Source organism: Bos javanicus, chromosome 11 (genome assembly GCF_032452875.1).
Source record: "Bos javanicus breed banteng chromosome 11, ARS-OSU_banteng_1.0, whole genome shotgun sequence".
NCBI classification, from domain to species: domain Eukaryota; kingdom Metazoa; phylum Chordata; class Mammalia; order Artiodactyla; family Bovidae; genus Bos; species Bos javanicus.
Genome location: NC_083878.1, coordinates 47772430 through 47790353, shown reverse-complemented (window position 1 = coordinate 47790353; position 17924 = coordinate 47772430).

Below are 17924 nucleotides of genomic sequence, written 5' to 3'. Positions count from 1 at the left end.
CTTTGAGACCCCATGAACCGCAGCACACCAAGCCTCCCTGTCCATCACCAACTCCCGGAGTCCACCCAAACCCATGTCCATTGAGTCGGCGATGCCATCCAACCATCTCATCCTCTGTCATCCCCTTCTCCTCCTGCCCTCAATCTTTCCCAGCATCAGGGTCTTTTCTAATGAGTCAGCTCTTCGCATCAAAGTAACCCTGAGCTATTCTGTAGACCCACCAATAGGCGTGGGAATACCCAAGGTTCCATTCAGTCTGAAGCTAAAGGGAAAATCTTGGGACTCCTTCAATAATCACCTCTCCCCTCGTGCTTCAAACTCTGGTTGGGTTATTAAAATTTTGAGTATTGTGCCATATGTGGAATAGATAGCCAGTGGGAATTTGCTGTACGACTCAGGGAGCTCAAACCAGTGCTCAGTAACAACCTAAATGGGTGGGATGGAGTGTGAGGTAGGAGGGAGGATCAAGAGGGAGGGGACATATGTGTACCTATGTGTGATTCATGTTGAAAAATAGCAGAAACCAACACAATATTGTAAAGCAAGTATCCTCAGTTAAAAGAATAAACTGAGAGAAAGAGAAAACATATTTTTTTGAGTATTGTGGACTTTAGATTAAGCAGTAAAGTTTCCACAAAAAGCAAAATTCTTACTTTTAGTCTACTGAACTATGATTGGGAGGATTTCAACTTTCAGGAAATAATAACCATAGTGTTAAATCAGAGGTACATTGATAAAACCAGATATGAAACTTCTGGGTTTGTAATGACACTTCTATTTCTGTTTTCTTTTGTTTATTATTAGTAAGTTTCTTGAGGACCAGGAGTATATGTTTATGTGCGTCTTTGGAACTTAACAAAGTTGCTGAGAGTAGAAGCCACTCAGGACATGCCTGTTGAATGGCTGAGTGAACAGATAAGAACAAAACAAATGCTAAAGACTTTGCCTGCCAGTGGCAGCTCTTTCTAGCATTTGCAGCCTGATGAATCCTTAATTACACAGGATAAAGGAATAAACTGTGCCTTGAGTGAATATGAGAGAGGCTTGGCATCTGTTTAGTAATATCCTTATAAGCATTTCATAGAAACTGTAAAGCTCACTAACCTTTGGAAAAAGTTGGGGGCTTCCCTGGTGGTTCAGTGGTTAAGAATCCGCCCACCAATGCAGGGGACACAGGTTTGATCCCTTATCCAGGAAGATCCCCCATGTGCCTTGGGGCAAGTAAGACTGAAGCCCAAGTGCCCTAGAGACTAAGCCCGCACTCTGTAACTAGAGAGTAGCCCCTGCTTGTCGAAACTAGAGAAAGCCCACAAGCAGCAATGAAGACCCAAAGCAAGCAAAACTAAAATACGTTAATTTAAAAAAATCTTTAGAAAAAAAAGGAAATAGTCAGGGAAGACTACCGTTCCATGATGCAGACAGAGCTCACAAAATGTACATTGTCCACTGAAAGCAGGAGTAAGACCAGTCCCGCATCTGCTGATAGGTATGTGTGTTGGGGTTGTGGGGTGCATTTTATATCACAAGTCCAGCTCGGACCCAAATCTCTCCTTTGACCAAACTTTTAACAATTTGGTTAAATTTCAACTAATTATTAATATTTGACAGACCCACTTCTCGTAACTTAGGGCATCGGAGTCTGTCCTCCTTCCTTGGCTGTCTTTGCTGAAAATAGCTCTGATGTGAACTGTTCTCCAAGGTCAGTGCAAAGCTTTCCAAGAAAACCCTGGTGTCCAGAGAAACGGCAGGATTAGCTGTGAAAAGTGGATTCAAACCTTTTCTTTTTCCTCATAAATATGTATGGGTCAAGGTGGGACTTGTCAGTGTCTCAGACCATTCACTTGACTCCTTTTCCAAGTAGGTTCATCAGACAGACTCTTGATTCTTTTCATTATAGTTGGGGAGCCCAGTTCAAAGAAACTCCAAATTTCTGAAGGCTAGAATAAAACGCCAAATGTTATTCTGCACACCTCAGCTTACAAAGACCTACTCATTCCAACAACCCATTGGGCAGACACGGTTTACACTATCACTCCCATTTCTCCAGAGAGAAAACTGAGACTCAGAGAGGGAAAGCATCTTGCCTGAGGCCACACAGCAAGGAAACAGCCGAGAAGGCAGGCCTTCTGAGAGTGATCCTCAAACTGTCTGCACTGTGCCAGGGGTGCCTCCCTTCACACCTTCATTCTAAATGCAAAGCAAGGTTTGGATTTCTGTTATTTCATTAGTGAAGTTCTCCTGGGGAAGGTTATGTGGATGAGATGGGATGTGGTGGCTGGAGGTCCCCCAAGTATCTTGGGGATCTCTCCAGGGGGCTCCCTTTCCCATTTCTCCATCCCTTTTGGAAAACCTTCTACTAGACCTTCAAGTTGCCCACTATATTGTCTATTCAAGTCTATCAGTGGTCATACATCCTGGCATCCAGAGACCCCTCTGGCACTCAAGTGGGCATAATAAGACTCCAACTGTCATGTACGGTTTATTGCCGTCAATCATCTTCAGTGACTCTTGGGGAGGAGGGGTCCTGGCCTCTACTCTCAATCTCTTCAATGGGCATATGAAATTGTTACCCAACCAAAACTTAGGTCCACTTGCCTGAGTGCAGTAAAGCCAATCTACTGACACTGGGTTGTGGTTAAGGAAAGTGCAGCGTTTACTGTAAGGTGTCATCAATGAGTCTGGAACAGTTAATGCTCAAAAGGCCTGAAATCCCCAATAGGTTTCAGCAAAGCATTTTTTTTTAACTTAAAAAAAATAATTTGCTTATTTTTATTTTTTGGCCATGCTGTGCAGCATGTGGGATCTTAGTTCCCTGACCAGGGATCGAATGATGTCCCTTGCACTGGAAGTGCAGACTGCCAGGGAAGTTCCTTTTTTAACTTTTTATTTTGTATTAGAGTGTAGTTGATCAACAATATTGTGTTAGTTTCAGATGTACAGCAAAATGATTCAGTTATACATATACATTATCTATTCTTTTTTAAATTCTTTTCCCATTTAGGTTGTTGCATAATATTGAACAAAGTTCCTTATGCTATACAGTAAATCCTTGTTGGTTAAAAATGCAGCAAAGTGGGCTTCCCTGGTGGCTCAGTGGTAGAGAATCTGCTGCCAATGCAGGAGATACCGGTTCAGTCCCTGGTCCAGGAAGATTCCACGTGCTGTGGAACAACTAAGCCCGTATGCCCAGGTATTGAGCCCGTGCTTTAGAGTCCGTGAGCCACAGCTACTGAAGCCCATGCACCCTACAGCCTGTGCTGCATGACAAGAGAATCCACTGCAATGAAAAGCCTAGGCACCACAGCTATAGAGTAGCCCCCACTCGCCTCAACTAGAAAAAAGCATAAGCAGCAACGAAGACCAGCACAGCCAAAGATAAATAAATACATAAATAAAAATTATTTTAAAATGCAGCAAAGCATTTTTAAAGGCAAGGTAAGGGAGGACAGTCACAGTGTGTGTGGTCAGTTGGTGCACAGTTCTGATTGGTTGATGGGGGGCGTGTAATAGGGTAGTGTCACAGGGTTTAACATTATCAATCCTTAGGGGCTAGTAGGTGTGGAGGGCGTGGTGGTAGTAAAGGGCTCACGCTCATCAAGTGGTTAATTTCTTTCATTTGTTGGGGCTTTTAGCATCTGCAAAACTATCCAAGAAATGTGCATCAGACACTATTATCTGGATACTTCAGAGAGGAGCTAAAGTAGAGTATATGGGGGGTGGGGATCTGTCCTGGGAAAGTTGCAAAGGGTCCCAATTGGTTACAAAATAGTCATTGCCATCAATCAGAAAGAGTGCAGAATTTGTAGTCTTGTTACCAAAAGAGGCTGTGGATCTGGCTGCTTGCCACTCCAAAGCCAATAAACAGGCCAGGTTGGTGGAAAGGAAAGTTTGCTTTATTTCAGATGCTGGCAACTTGGGGTAGGGGAAGGTGATGGATACCTGTCCAAAGGCTTACTTCCCCCACCCCTGACAAGCAGGCAATGAGAACTTTTATAGACAGAGTGTGTGTGGGGAGGGGGGAAGGGATACACACAAAAAACAGCACAGTCATCTCTAACAGTCATCTTTAAATTGGTAATCAGTGGTCTGACTAGCCTCATCTTAGTTGTTTTAGGTACAGGTAATCTTCAGTTCCAGGATCCACTTGTTCCCATTTCTTTGCGGTCAGTTCTTGGAATTGTGGCAGCTCATGTTCTGGATACAATCTGGTCATCATGTAGTTAATTTCTCCACCTGATGTTTTAATATCTATAAGACAGCTCACAGGATGTGGCTCAGAATATTATCTACAGCCCCTGAGAAAGAGCTGAAGGTCCTTGACTATGCTTGCTGCTGCTGCTAAGTCACTTCAGTCGTGTCCGACTCTGTGTGACCCCATAGACGGCAGCCCACCAGGCTCCACCGTCCCCGGGATTCTCCAGGCAAGAACACCGGAGTGGGCCACCATCTCTTTCCCCAATGCATGAAGTGAAAAGCGAAAGGGAAGTCGCTCAGTCGTGTCCGACTCCCAGCGACCCCACGGACTGCAGCCTACCAGGCTCCTCCGTCCGTGGGATCCTCCAGGCAAGAGCACTGACTATGCTTAATGACTACATTATTATTATTTAGTCTCCTTTGACAGTTTTCCTTTGTTTCCGAATTTCTCACTTCTCTCATTAAACTGATTCTTTGGCTAAAGTTTTCCACAGACAAAAGGTAGGCAGAGGACATGGTGGGGGGTAGGGGGCAAGGACCATAGGCTCCTGCTCTGTTTCAGTCAGACCACAGAGTCCTGGTTACACAATCCCAGCTTCCCCAACAACAATTTTGTCACTTGCAGAATAAGAAGCCTTCCACTGGGCTGGAGGAAGCACAAACTGGAATCAAGATTGCCAGGAGAAATATCAATAACCTCAGATATGCAGATGACACCACCCTTATGGCAGAAAGTGAAGAAGAACTAAAGAGCCTCTTGATGAAAGTGAAAGAGGAGAGTGAAAAAGTTGGCTTAAAGCTCAACATTCAGAAAACTAAGATCATGGCATCTGGTTCCATCACTTCATGGCAAATAGATGGGGAAACAGTGGAAACAGTGAGGGATTTTATTTTGGGGGGCTCCAAAATCACTGCAGTTGGTGATTGCAGCCATGAAATTAAAAGACGCTTACTCCTTGGAAGAAAAGTTATGACCAACCTAGACAGCATATTAAAAAGAAGAGACATTACTTTGTCAACAAAGGTCTGTCTAGTCAAGGCTATGGTTTTTCCAGTGGTCATGTATGGATGTGAGAGTTGGACTATAAAGAAAGCTAAGCGCCGAAGAATGGATGCATTGGAAATGTGGTGTTGGAGAAGACTCTTGAGAGTCCCTTGGACTGCAAGAAGATCCAACCAGTCCATTCTGAAGGAGATCAGCCCTTGGTAGGACTAATGTTGAAGCTGAAACTCCAATAATTTGGCCACCTGATGCAAAGAGCTGACTCATTTGAAAAGACCCTGATGCTGGGAAAGATTGAGGGCAGGAGGAGAAGGGGATGACAGAGGGTGAGATGGTTGGATGGCATCACTGGCTCAACGGACGTGGGTTTGGGTGGACTCTGGGAGCTGGTGATGGACAGGATGGCCTGGCGTGCTGTGGTTCATGGGTCGCAAAGAGTCGGACACAACTGAACGACTGAACTGAACTAAGAAGCAATGTATTTATTGCTTCACACAACTAGTGTTTATGAGGCATTTACCTCATGCTGGGATGTTGCTCATCCCTTGTTAATACCCAAGATGTTAACAAGTTGCAGCCCCTGTCCTTGAGGAATTTACTGATCTTCCCAGCATGGCAAATTGTCTCCTGGCACTGCTTAGGGCTTTAATAGAGACCAACCATGTGGGTATCTTCCCCAAGAAGAAAGGCTGAGGAGCATGGGGGGCTAGAGGTGCCTCTTTGCTCCCTATAAGGGAGCAAAGGTGCCCCTTTGCTCTCCATAGCAGCTGTGAGCTGCTATGCAGAAGTTGAAGGTGCAGGAGCAGGGAGATGGGGCGATGAAACATGGAACTTAATGTGCTATACAGAGCAAATGGTCCAGACTTGGCTTTTGTAAGGATGATAAGGGGTCAGAGGTGGTAAGAGATTTGCCCAAACTTCCAGAGTTCTGGTGTTGAAGCTGATACTCAAACTTCGCTCGATTTCTGATCAGGGCTGTTTCTCTACACCACGCTTACTGATGCAGCAGACACTGTGGGGGTTTCCTAACGTACATCCTCACCCACTTCTTTTCTAACAAAACCTCAACCTTGTTCAGATGGTATTGTGTTTTCGCCTACTTGCAGTGCTGTGCATGTCTGATAAATCAAGTACTTTTTGTATCTGTGTCTATATCTATATCAATCTAAAGAGAAGCGTTATCTTTATAACACCGTTATCTCATCAAACATATCTGCACATCCTCTTATGTTCTTTGTTGCTGTTCAGTCCCTAAGTCATGTTTAACTCTCTGCAACCCTATGAACTGCAACGTGCCAGGCTTCCCTGTCCTTCACTATTTCCTGGAGTTTGCTCAAACTGATGTCCATTGAGTCAGTGATGCTACCCAACCATCTCATGCTGTGTCACCCCTTTCTCTCACCCTCAGTTTTTCCCAGCATCAGGGTCTTTTCCAGTGAGTTGGCTCTTCACATCAGGTTGCCAAAGTATTGGAGCTTCAGCTTCAGCATCATTCTTTCTAATGAATATTCAGAGTTAATTTCCTTTAGGATTGACAGGTTTGATCTCCTTGCAGTCCAAGGAACTCTCAAGAGTCTTCTCCAGCACCACACTTTGAAAGTATAAATTCTTCAGCACTCAGCCTTCTTTAATAGGATTCAAAAGTTTCCCCACATCAGGACTTTGCTGGTGGTCCAGCTGTTAGGACTCTGCACTTTGACTGCCAAGGATCCTTCAAGCTACATGGCATATATATATACATTTTCCCACAGAAGTGTCATGTGTTTTATAAAGTTAATTTCTTGATGTTTTAGAGATATTGCTAATATTATGCTCTGTGCTCAGTCCCTTAGTCATGCCCAACTCTTTGTGACCTCATGGACTGTAGCCCATGAGGCTCCTCTGTCCATGGGATTTTCCCAGCAAGGCTAATATTATAGATGTATCATATTTTCTATTTTTTTTAAATTAAAGGATAATTGCTGTACAGAATTTTGTTGTTTTCTGTCAAACCTCAACATGAATCAGCCATAGGTATACATATATCCCCTCCCTTTTTTTAAAATCCCCTCCTTTTTGAACCTCCCCCCATCTCCCAACCCATCCCACACCTCTAGATTGACACAGAGCCCCTGTTTGAGTTTCCTGAGACATACAGCAAATTCCCATTGGCTATCTATTTTACATATCGTAATGTAAATTTCCATGTTACTCTTTCCATACATCTCACCCTCTCCTCCCCTCTCCCCATGTCCATAAGTCTATTCTCTGTCTGTTTCTCCATTGTTGCCCTGTAAATAAATTCTTCAGTACCTTTTTTCAAGATTCCGTATATATGCATTAGAATATAATATTTATCTTTCTCTTTCTGACTCACTTCACTCTGTATAATAGGTTATAGGTTCATCCACCTCATCAGAACTGACTCAAAAGCACTCCTTTTCATGGCTGAGCAATATTCCATTGTGTGTATATACTACAACAACTTCTTTATCCATTCATCTGTTGATGGACATCTAGGTTGCTTCCATGTATTAGCTACTGTAAATAGTGCTGCAGTGAACAATGGGATACATGTGTCTTTTTCAATTTTGGTTTCCTCAGGGTATATGCCTAGGAGTGGGATTGCTGGGTCATATGGTGGTTTTATTCCTAGTTTTTTAAGGAATCTCCATACCATCTTCCATAGTGGCTGTATCATTTACATTCCCACCAACAGTGCAAGACCATTCCCTTCTCTCTACACCCTCCCCAGCATTTATTGTTTGTAGACTTTTTCATGATGTGAAGTGATATCTCATTGTAGTTTTGATTTGCATTTCTCTAATAATAGGCAGCATTGAGCCTCTTTTCATGTGTTTGTTGGCCATCTGTATTTCTTCTTTGGAGAAATGCCTGTTTAGGTCTTTTCCCCACTTTTTGATTGGGTTGTTTGTTTTTCTGGCATTGAGTTGTATGAGCTGCTTGTATATTTTGGAAATTAATCCTTTGTCAGTTGTGTCATTTGCTATCATTTTCTCCCATTCTGAGGGTTGTCTTTTTACCTTGCTTATAGTTTCCTTTGCTGTGAAAAAGCTTTTAAATTTAATCAGGTCTCACTTGTTTACGTTTGTTTTTATTTCCATTACTCTAGGAGGTGGGTCAGAGGATCTTGCTGTGACTTATATCATCGGGTGTTCTGCCTATGTTTTCCTCTAAGAGTTTTGTAGTTTCTGGTTTTACATTTAGGTCTTTAATCCATTTTGAGTTTATCTTTGTGTATGGTGTTAGGAAGTGTTCTAATTTCATTCTTTTACATGTAGCTGTGCAGTTTTCCCAGCACCATTTATTGAAGAGGCTGTCTTTGCCCCATTGTATGTTCTTGCCTCCTTTGTCAAAAATAAGGTACCCATAGGTGCATGGGTTTATTTCTGGGCTTTCCACCTTGTTCCATTGATCTATATTTCTGTTTTTGTGCCAGTACCATACTATCTTGATGACTGTATCTTTGTAGTATAATCTGAAGTCAGGAAGGTTGATTCCTCCAGCTCCATTCTTCTTTCTCAAGACTGCTTTAGCTATTCAGGGTCTTTTGTGTTTCCATATGAATTGTGAAATTTTTTGTTCTAGTCCTGTGAAAAATGCCATTGGTAATTTGATAAGAATCACATTGAATCTGTAGATTGCATTTGGTAGTATAGTCATTTTCACAATATTGATTCTTCCTACTCAGGAACATGGAATCTCTGTCCATCTGTTTATGTCATCTTTGATTTCTTTCATTAGTGTCTTATAACTTTCTTGTAGTCCCATTAATACTCTTGACTTTCATTCTGGGATGTGGTTTCAAAAAGTTTGATTCTGTTGGATCTTTAAGATTTGATAGGCAGGCTGGAACAGTGCTCTGACTAGGAATAATTATTCCCCAGTAGTGAGATTAGCTCTTTCAAAAGTAAGGATTCAGTTCCCATAATTCATGTGGTGGGAGCAGGCACTATTACCTCTAATCCTCTGGCTTGGTTCTTTCCTTGGCTTTGGAGTAGTTCCCTTGCTGATCAGTTCTCTGGTAACACTTGAAGATCTCTGGGATTCTCTGCCTGTGATGCTGTCTCCTCTCTAGTCCTCTGTTTTGCAAGCTTTCACTGACTTAGTCTTCCTGGATATTCAGTTTTGTCTCCTCAGCTCAAGAGGTTCACCAAGGTCTGCCTGGGTTTCCTCTGCTTGTGCCATAGTCTAGGAACTCAAGCCAGTAAGTTGGGACAATCATAAGACTTATATCATTTACTTTCAGTCTCTGCAAGATTAATTTCCTTCACTGTATGCTGTCCAGACTTCTGAAAACTGTTGTTTCACATATTTTTTGTTTTTGGTTGTTTTAGGCAGAAAGGTTCATTGTGGCCAGAAACAAAAGTCCTCTCTCTCTCTTTAAAAAAGATTTTTTGGTCTTGAGTTTGTTTTCTTATTTTCTCTCTATTTAAACAAAATTTAAAAAATGTTTATTTACTTGGCTGCATCTTGTCTTGGTTGCGACGTGCAGGATCTTTTTGTGTGGTGTACAGGCTCAGTAGTTGTGGCACACAGGCTTAGGTCCCCTGCAGCATGTGGGATCTTGATTCCCCAACCAGGGATCAGACCCCTGCCCCCTGCATTGCAAGGCAGATTCTTAACCACTGGACCATCAGGGAAGTCCCCTCTCTTTTTAATTACTGATAATCATATAATCTTCAAATAATGACAATCTAATCTCTTCCCGTCCAATTCTTATGCCTATTATTTCTTTTTCTTGCCTTATAATCTTGGCCAGGACCTCCAGAGCTGTGATAACAATAATGGTAATAATAGGTCACCTTGCCTTATTTCTAATTTAAAGTTTTCATGTTTTTATCTATGATGGTTGATGTAGGTTTTAGCCAATAGACTTCACTTGCTTCAGTCTGTTTCATTTGAATTCAGTGAATCTTAACACAAAAGTATGCCAAGTATTCCTTTGCAGGTGCTGGGCATAGAAAGATGTAGGTGGTAGTCTTTGAGGAACAGTTCATAGCTTAGTAGGAAAAGCAGGAAGCATCCTTGGTCCCTCGGGACTCACAGGAAGCTTAGCTACTAAGGTCTTGGCTGGGGAGATTTCTATCCTGTTTGTATCTGTGAGTTAGTGACCAGCTCTTCAATCCCATAAAAAGCAGAATAAAGTGCCCATTTAGCATATATCAGGAGAGCCTCATGGACAGAGATTCTTATGCTGATCTCCAGGTTGAATCCAGCCCTCTCCCCCAGCCTGCCCATAGCATCCAAATTCCAGATCAACCTTGAACATCAGAACTGCAAAGGACACATTCTTTGAAAACATTCATTCCAAGAGATTGTAACCAAGAATCTATGGGACCCAGAAGGGTCTAGGAATATTCTGAAATTGTGTACAAAGTATCATATTGCATTTTTCTAAAAAGATGCTCTTTTGACTCTCAACTTTCGCCTCTCAAAACATGCAAGAAGTGATCCCTTGTTAATTTTAGGAAACAGAGAAGTGAAGTGAGTGGCTCACAGTCCCACAGCCAGGAAGGAGTGGAGCTGGAATAGAACTTGGGGGGGCAGCTCCATCCCACTTGGAACCTAGAATGCTGCTGCTGCTGCTAAGTCGCTTCAGTCATGTCTGACTCTGTGCAACCCCATAGACGGTAGCCCACCAGGCTCCCCGTCCCTGGGATTCTCCAGGCAAGAACACTGGAGTAGGTTGCCATTTCCTTCTCCAATGCATGAAAGTGAAAAGTGAAGTCGCTCAGTCGTGTCCGACTCTTAGCTACCCCATGGACTGCAGCCTACCAGGCTCCTCCATCCATGGGATTTTCCAGGCAAGAGTACTGAAGTGGGATGCCATTGCCTTCTCTGGAACCTAGAATAGAAGCCCCCAAAGTGGTCCACCGAGGTCTTGTACCATGTTCAACATCCAGATGTCTGAACCCACTGCAGACCCACCAGTTGGATCTCTGAAGGTGGAGTCTGGGTGTTTATGAATCTCCCCTTGTGTTTTGGGGCACAAAACAATTGAGCATCTAGGACCTTTCTTATAATTTTAAAATGCACATCAAAACACACCTAGGGCTACCTTGATGGTCCAGTGGTTAAGAATCTGCCTTGTGATAAAGGGAACACAGATCGGGGAAGATCCCACTTGCTGTGGAGCAGTTAAGCCTGTGGGCCACAACTACTGAGCCAGCGCTCTAGAGTCTGAGGGCTGCAACTACTAACCCGTAGGCCGGAACTACTGAAGCCTAGAGTGAGTGCCTAGAGCCTGTGCTCCACAAGAGAAGCCATCGCAAAGAGAGGCCTTCACACTGAAACGAAGAGTAGCCCCCACTCACACTAACTAGAGAAAGCCCATGAATAGCAACGAAGACCTACCACAGCCAAAAAATAAAATAAATAAGTTTTTTTAAAAAAAAACACACCCAATAAAAGGTAAAAGTAATGAGATCATTACAACCACTTTCAACCTTTAGCTATTTTTTTTCCTGATACTTTTCTATACATTTCTAAATAACACGTTTTATAATTGTTCCTTTTTCTTCTTTTTTTCCTCCTCTCATTTCTTTTCTGGCTTTAGATGCTATCAATGATTCATTATCATGGAAGATTAGGATCACAAGGCTTATTTGGTGGTTTTCAGGTGCCCAGGTGGGCACACCTCTGCCATCTTGCTGTCAGAGGATGCCCCGGCCATGCCCCATAGCACCTGCCACAGAAAGTCCAACCTCTCCTCACCTTGTGGAGCGTGGGTAGAACTCGCACAAGTGAGAGAAGATGGTGCCAACTGGAGATCATGAAAAAAAGTAAGTATAACATTACCAGTGTGTATACCAGGTCCCTGGCCAGGAGGTGGGGTAGTAATAAAAGATAATTCTCAATGGTGGTCCAGTGGCTAAGATTTTAAGCTCCCAGTGCAGAAGGTCTGGGTTCGATCCCTGATCAGGAACTTGATTCCATATGTTGCAACTAAAGTGTTCACATATGGCAACTAAAACCCTGCATGAGGAAACTCAAAAAGATATCACATGCTGCCACTAAAGATCCTGCATGCCGCAATGAAGACCGAAGATCTCATGTGCTTCAACTAAGACCCCTGAAGACAAATAAATAAATAAATATTAAAAAAAGAAAATTCTCATAGCAAAACTCTAGTTTTTGCCAATTTTCTTTTCTTGGCCACAGCAGGCAGCATGTGGGATCTGAGTTCCCTGATCAGTGATCAAGCCTACACCTCTGGCATGAGAAGGCAGATTCTTAACCACTAGACCACCAGGGAAGTTATACCAATTTTCTAGGAAAACATTAGGCAGTAATTTCCAATCACCACGAAGAGTCATACTCTAGTATTTGCCTAATTTTTCAGTAAGTTTGGGTGGTGGATATAAATGTCATATACAAATTTATGAAGTAAAGTAAAAGAAATGGAAAACCCTATTGCCACAAGATTTCTCATCTTGTCCCCCTTCCCCCCCAAACCAAAATTGAAACTAGTTCAACTGATACTAGGGTTGACAGTAATAAAGCCACTGTAGCAAGCACGCTTAACTGAATACTGCCCTCTAGTGGCAATGAATGTAAACACTCTGGTTTATGCTGGAATCAGGAACCAAGAGTTGGAATTCAGGGTGGTGGTACCATGCAGGAGAGAAGGGAGTCAAAGGCTCCTATCACTTAAAATTTCTGCATGGTGTGACTGTATAAAAGACGCCCTCTTCCACTCCACCTAAAGTTGCAAACTCGAGTTGCCCAGGCTGGATCAGGGGCCACCTCTTCCATGAAACTCTGGCTACATCTCCTGAGCCCCAAATCTATGTGGTGAGCCAGGCCTGTGCTTGCTTCCCTTGGAGCACTTGTCAGTTGTCTGTGTTCCTCTGCTCTGCAGACTATGGGGTCATGAAGTGCAGACCCTGGCCCAGTGCCTGGTACTTTTTTAGGTGCAATATATATATTGGAGAAGGAAATGGGAACCCACTCCAGTGTTCTTGCCTGGAGAATCCCAGGGACGGGGAGCCTGGTGGGCTGCCATCTGTGGGGTCACACAGAGTTGGACACGATTATATATTTTATATATATATATATATATATATATATATATATATAATTTAATTATTGGGCTTTCCTGGTGGCTCAGATGGTAAAGAATCTGCCTGCGGTGCAGAAGACCTAGGTTTGATCCCTGGGTTGGGAAATCCCCTGGAGAAGGGAATGATTACCTACTCCAGTATTCCTCCCTGGAGAATCCATGGACAATATATATATATATATATATAACATATTTAATTATGCATCATATATGTACTGTTTATTTAACTTATATGCAGAGTACATCATGAGAAACACTGGACTGGAAGAAACACAGGCTGGAATCAAGATTGCCAGGAGAAATATCAATAACCTCAGATATGTAGATAACACCACCTTTATGGCAGAAAGTGAAGAGGAACTAAAAAGCCTCTTGATGAAAATGAAAGTGGAGAGTGAAAAAGTAGGCTTAAAGCTCAAAATTCTGAAAACAAAGATCATGGCATCCAGTCCCATCACTTCATGGGAAATAGATGGGGAAACAGTGGAAACAGTGGCAGACTTTATTTTTCTGGGCTCCAAAATCACTACAGATGGTGACTGCAGCCATGAACTTAAAAGACGCTTACTCCTTGGAAGGAAAGTTATGACCAACCTAGATAGCATATTCAAAAGCAGAGACATTACTTTGCCAACAAAGGTTCGTCTAGTCAAGGCTATGGTTTTTCCTGTGGTCATGTATGGATGTGAGAGTTGGACTGTGAAGAAGGCTGAGCACCAAAGAGTTGATGCTTTTGAACTGTGGTGTTGGAGAAGACTCTTGAGAGTCCCTTGGACCGCAAGGAGATCCAACCAGTCCATTCTGAAGGAGATCAGCCCTGGGATTTCTTTGGAAGGAATGATGCTAAAGCTGAAACTCCAGTACTTTGGCCACCTCATGCAAATAGTTGACTCATTGGAAAAGACTCTGATGTTGGGAGGGATTGGGAGCAAGAGGAGAAGGGGACGACAGAGGATGAGATGGCTGGATGGCATCACTGACTCGATGGACGTGAGTTTGAGTGAACTCCGGGAGTTGGTGATGGACAGGGAGGCCTGGCGTGCTGCGATTCATGGGGTTGCAAAGAGTCGGACACGACTGAGCGACTGATCTGATCTGATGTATTATACATTAAATATACATCATATATATTATACATAATTTATGCAATAAAATGTGTGAATGGCAGAGTAAATGTTTATCACTTTAACAATGTCAGCTCCAGAGAATGAGAGTTCTATTCCTCTGAAACCATTTTCTAAATGAGGAGGATGCTACAATGCTCTGCTCACACTCTGCTTCAGGAAGGAAGAGCGTTTTCCTCAGCTGCTGGGAACCCCTGGGAGAAGACCTTCAACCCATAGGCTTGTTTGGAGATTCTATCAGCTGATGGGACAATTGTAGACACTGATTGCATCGGCTTCATTCAACGTCACACCTCCCCCTGGGGCAGCCGTATGCAATGACTGACAGATGTCAGAGTGACTTATAGCATCATAGCTAATTCCTGAAGACACTGTGATGTCTCCAAGGTCTGGCCTCAGGGACCTTCTTCCCCCAACGGTGGGTAACTTGCCCCATTTCTTCGTGTGTGCTCAGACGTGTCCAACTCTTTGCGACCCCTGACGTCAAGGCAAACACACTGTTCTCCCCTCTTCTCCTACTACTTGGGATAGTGCTCCTTCCATTCAGGAAGCTCCGATGAGCATCGCAGATTTAAAAAATGTAGCCTAGGGACTTCCCAGGTGGTCCAGTGGTTAAGACTCCTTGCTGCCAACTCGGGGGGAGTGGGCTCGAAACCTGGTCTGGGCACTAAGATCCCCTGAGATCCCACAGGCTGCATGGTGCAGCCAAAAGATCAACCAACCAATCAATCAAATAAAAAGAAAACTGTGTTTTAAGCTGTTCCCCTTGCCCCTGTGCCCCTCTGTGGCTCACATAGTTTCCTGACCTCGGTGCCTGCCTTCCTTTCCTTGGAAGATATTTTCTTGATGCTGCTTGTGGCATCCCATTGTGAGATAGATGGTCAACAAGTCCTGAATCTCCCTCAAAGTTTTCAGACAAATACTTCCCACGTTCACTCTCTCCCTGTCAATTCTACTTAGGAAGAAGCTGCTAAAACAGGGTGGGCAAACATCCTCTGTAAAGCGCCAGAGAATAAACATATGAGGCTGTGCGGGTGTGGACCAAAAATGTCACCTGCCTTATTGGGAAACAAAGGATATTGGAGCCATCAAACCTTCAGCCACTGCAGCCTCCATCAGACTATACACCCCAAGGGGATTCACATTAGAGAAAAGTGGGACACTGGCCTTAGACAGCTAAGGTGCATATCAAAGGAATGATTTCAATGAACCCAGACTCTTACATCTTCCCATACATAAGTGCTAAATTCATTAACTTGACATGTCTGATTTCCCTTTTGACAGTTATCTTTTTCATTAAAAAAATTTTTTTTTAGACAGTTATCTCTTAATGTTCTGACTACTTGGTTTCTATTGTGAAAATTCCTATATATTCTAGCTCTTCCCTTACCTCTTTGGAGCAGTGCTTCAGAGCTATCTGAGAGGCTGCATCCCAGGCTTAAGTTCTCAGTAAGTCTGCCAAACAAAACGTAATTCTCAACTTTTGTACATTTTTTTCCCAATGGACATGGGCCACAGAGTCTATGGTGCAGCTTCTCCACTCTGTGCAAAAGCAGCCATAGAAGGTACTCAGATGAATGCGCACAGCTGGGTTCCTGTAAAACTGTATCCATGAAACCAGGCAGTGGGCCAGACTTGGCCCGTGGGTCATAGTTTGCTGAGCCCTGTCTGAGACAGTTGACATCTGCTCCCGGCCTAGCTTGATCTATGACAGTCCTGCCTGACTTGTGTCCCATATTGTCTCAGGCTTGTTCTCTGTGATCTTGACCTGTGTCATCCACATGGTGTGTACAATACCTGTATTGACTTGATGGTCACCTATTATTTCTTAACTCACCTGAAGTAATAAATTATATATTGACCTTACTCTATTTTGCCTCCCTCCAAATTTGTTGAAAGCCACACATAACCACACTCAGAGTTATTGTTTAGTTGCTAAGCCATTTCTGACTCTGCAACTTTGTAGCCCACCAGGTTGCTCTGTCCATGGGATTTCCCAGGCAAGAATACTGGAATGAGTTGCCATTTCCTTTTCGAGGGAATCTTCCTGACCCAGGGATTGAACCTGCATCTCCTACATTGTCAGGCAGATTCCTTACTGCTGAGTCACCGGGGACACCCTCACTCAGAATAGCATTACTCATTAAAAGGAATTAACTGATTGTTTTTATTCCTAGTCATGTGCTGGTAAGAAGTTTGGGACTAAGAGGCACCAGGAGGAAGGGAAGGTATCAGGGTAGAGACAGTGTCAAACATCTCCATCACTGCAGTAATGTCTTCCTTCCTCTTTAAGCAAATACTTTATCAAGCATTTTCTATATGACAGACACTGTTCTGAGCACTGGGGATAAATCAGAGAATGGAACAAAACTATCCTATGCTTTCCGGGGATCTTCCAGTACGGTGAGGAGAAACCAGTGACCCTCTAGATTGTCTGGGGGTGATAAGTTTATGGAAAAGAGTAAAACAGGGTAGAACAGGGACAGACACTACAGGGACGGACACTCAGTGGTGTCCAACTCTTTGTGAGCTCGTGAACTGTAGCCACAGCTCCTCTGTCCATAGAACAGTACTGGAGTGGGTTGCTATTTCCTTCTCCAAAAGGTACAAAGCAGGTGGTTAAATAGTTCATCTCACTAAAACATTTAAGTGAAGAAAAAAGTATGGGAACCCCTGTAAGTTAATGATCACTCAAGCAAGCAGATTTGGGAGGGAGGCACAAGAGGGAAGAGACATATGTATATTTAGAGCTTGTTCACATTGTAAAGCAGAAACTAACACAACATTCTAAAGCAATTATACTCCAATTAAAAAAAAAAGAAAGAAAGTAGATTTGTTTAACCACAAAACCAAGCAGGGTTGCGTAGCAACAAAACCATGTAATAGAAGCATAAGACACACCCAAAACCAATAAAACAATGGTGGCATGAGACCCACACCCTGACCAATGAGCTCACTAAGTTGATGAGTCCTAGGACACACTCCTCTGCATGCACTAAAAACAAAAATATAAGGAAAAAGTGAGATGATTTACCACTTTTAACATATGTCACTGCCTTTTTGCTTATTTCCATTGTGCCATGACAGCATGCCACACCTCCCTGTCCATCACTAACTCCCAGAGTTTATTCAAACTCATGTCCATCGAGTTGGTGATGCCATCCAACCATCTCATCCTCTGTCGTCCCCTTCTCCTCCTGCCCTCAATCTTTCCCAGCATCAGGGTCTTTTCAAATGAATCAGTTCTTTGCATCAGGTGGCCAAACTATTGGAGTTTCAGCTTCAACATCAGTTCTTCCAATGTGTATTCAGGACTGATTTCTTTTAGGATGGACTGGTTGGATCTCCTTGCGGTCCAAGGGACTCTCAAGAGTCTTCTCCAACACCACAGTTCAAAAGCATCAACTCTTTGGTGCTCAGCCTTCTTCACAGTCCAACTCTCACATCCATACATGACCACTGGAAAAACCATAGCCTTGACTAGACGGACCTTTGTAGGCAAAGTAATATCTCTGCTTTTTAATATGCTGTCTAGGTT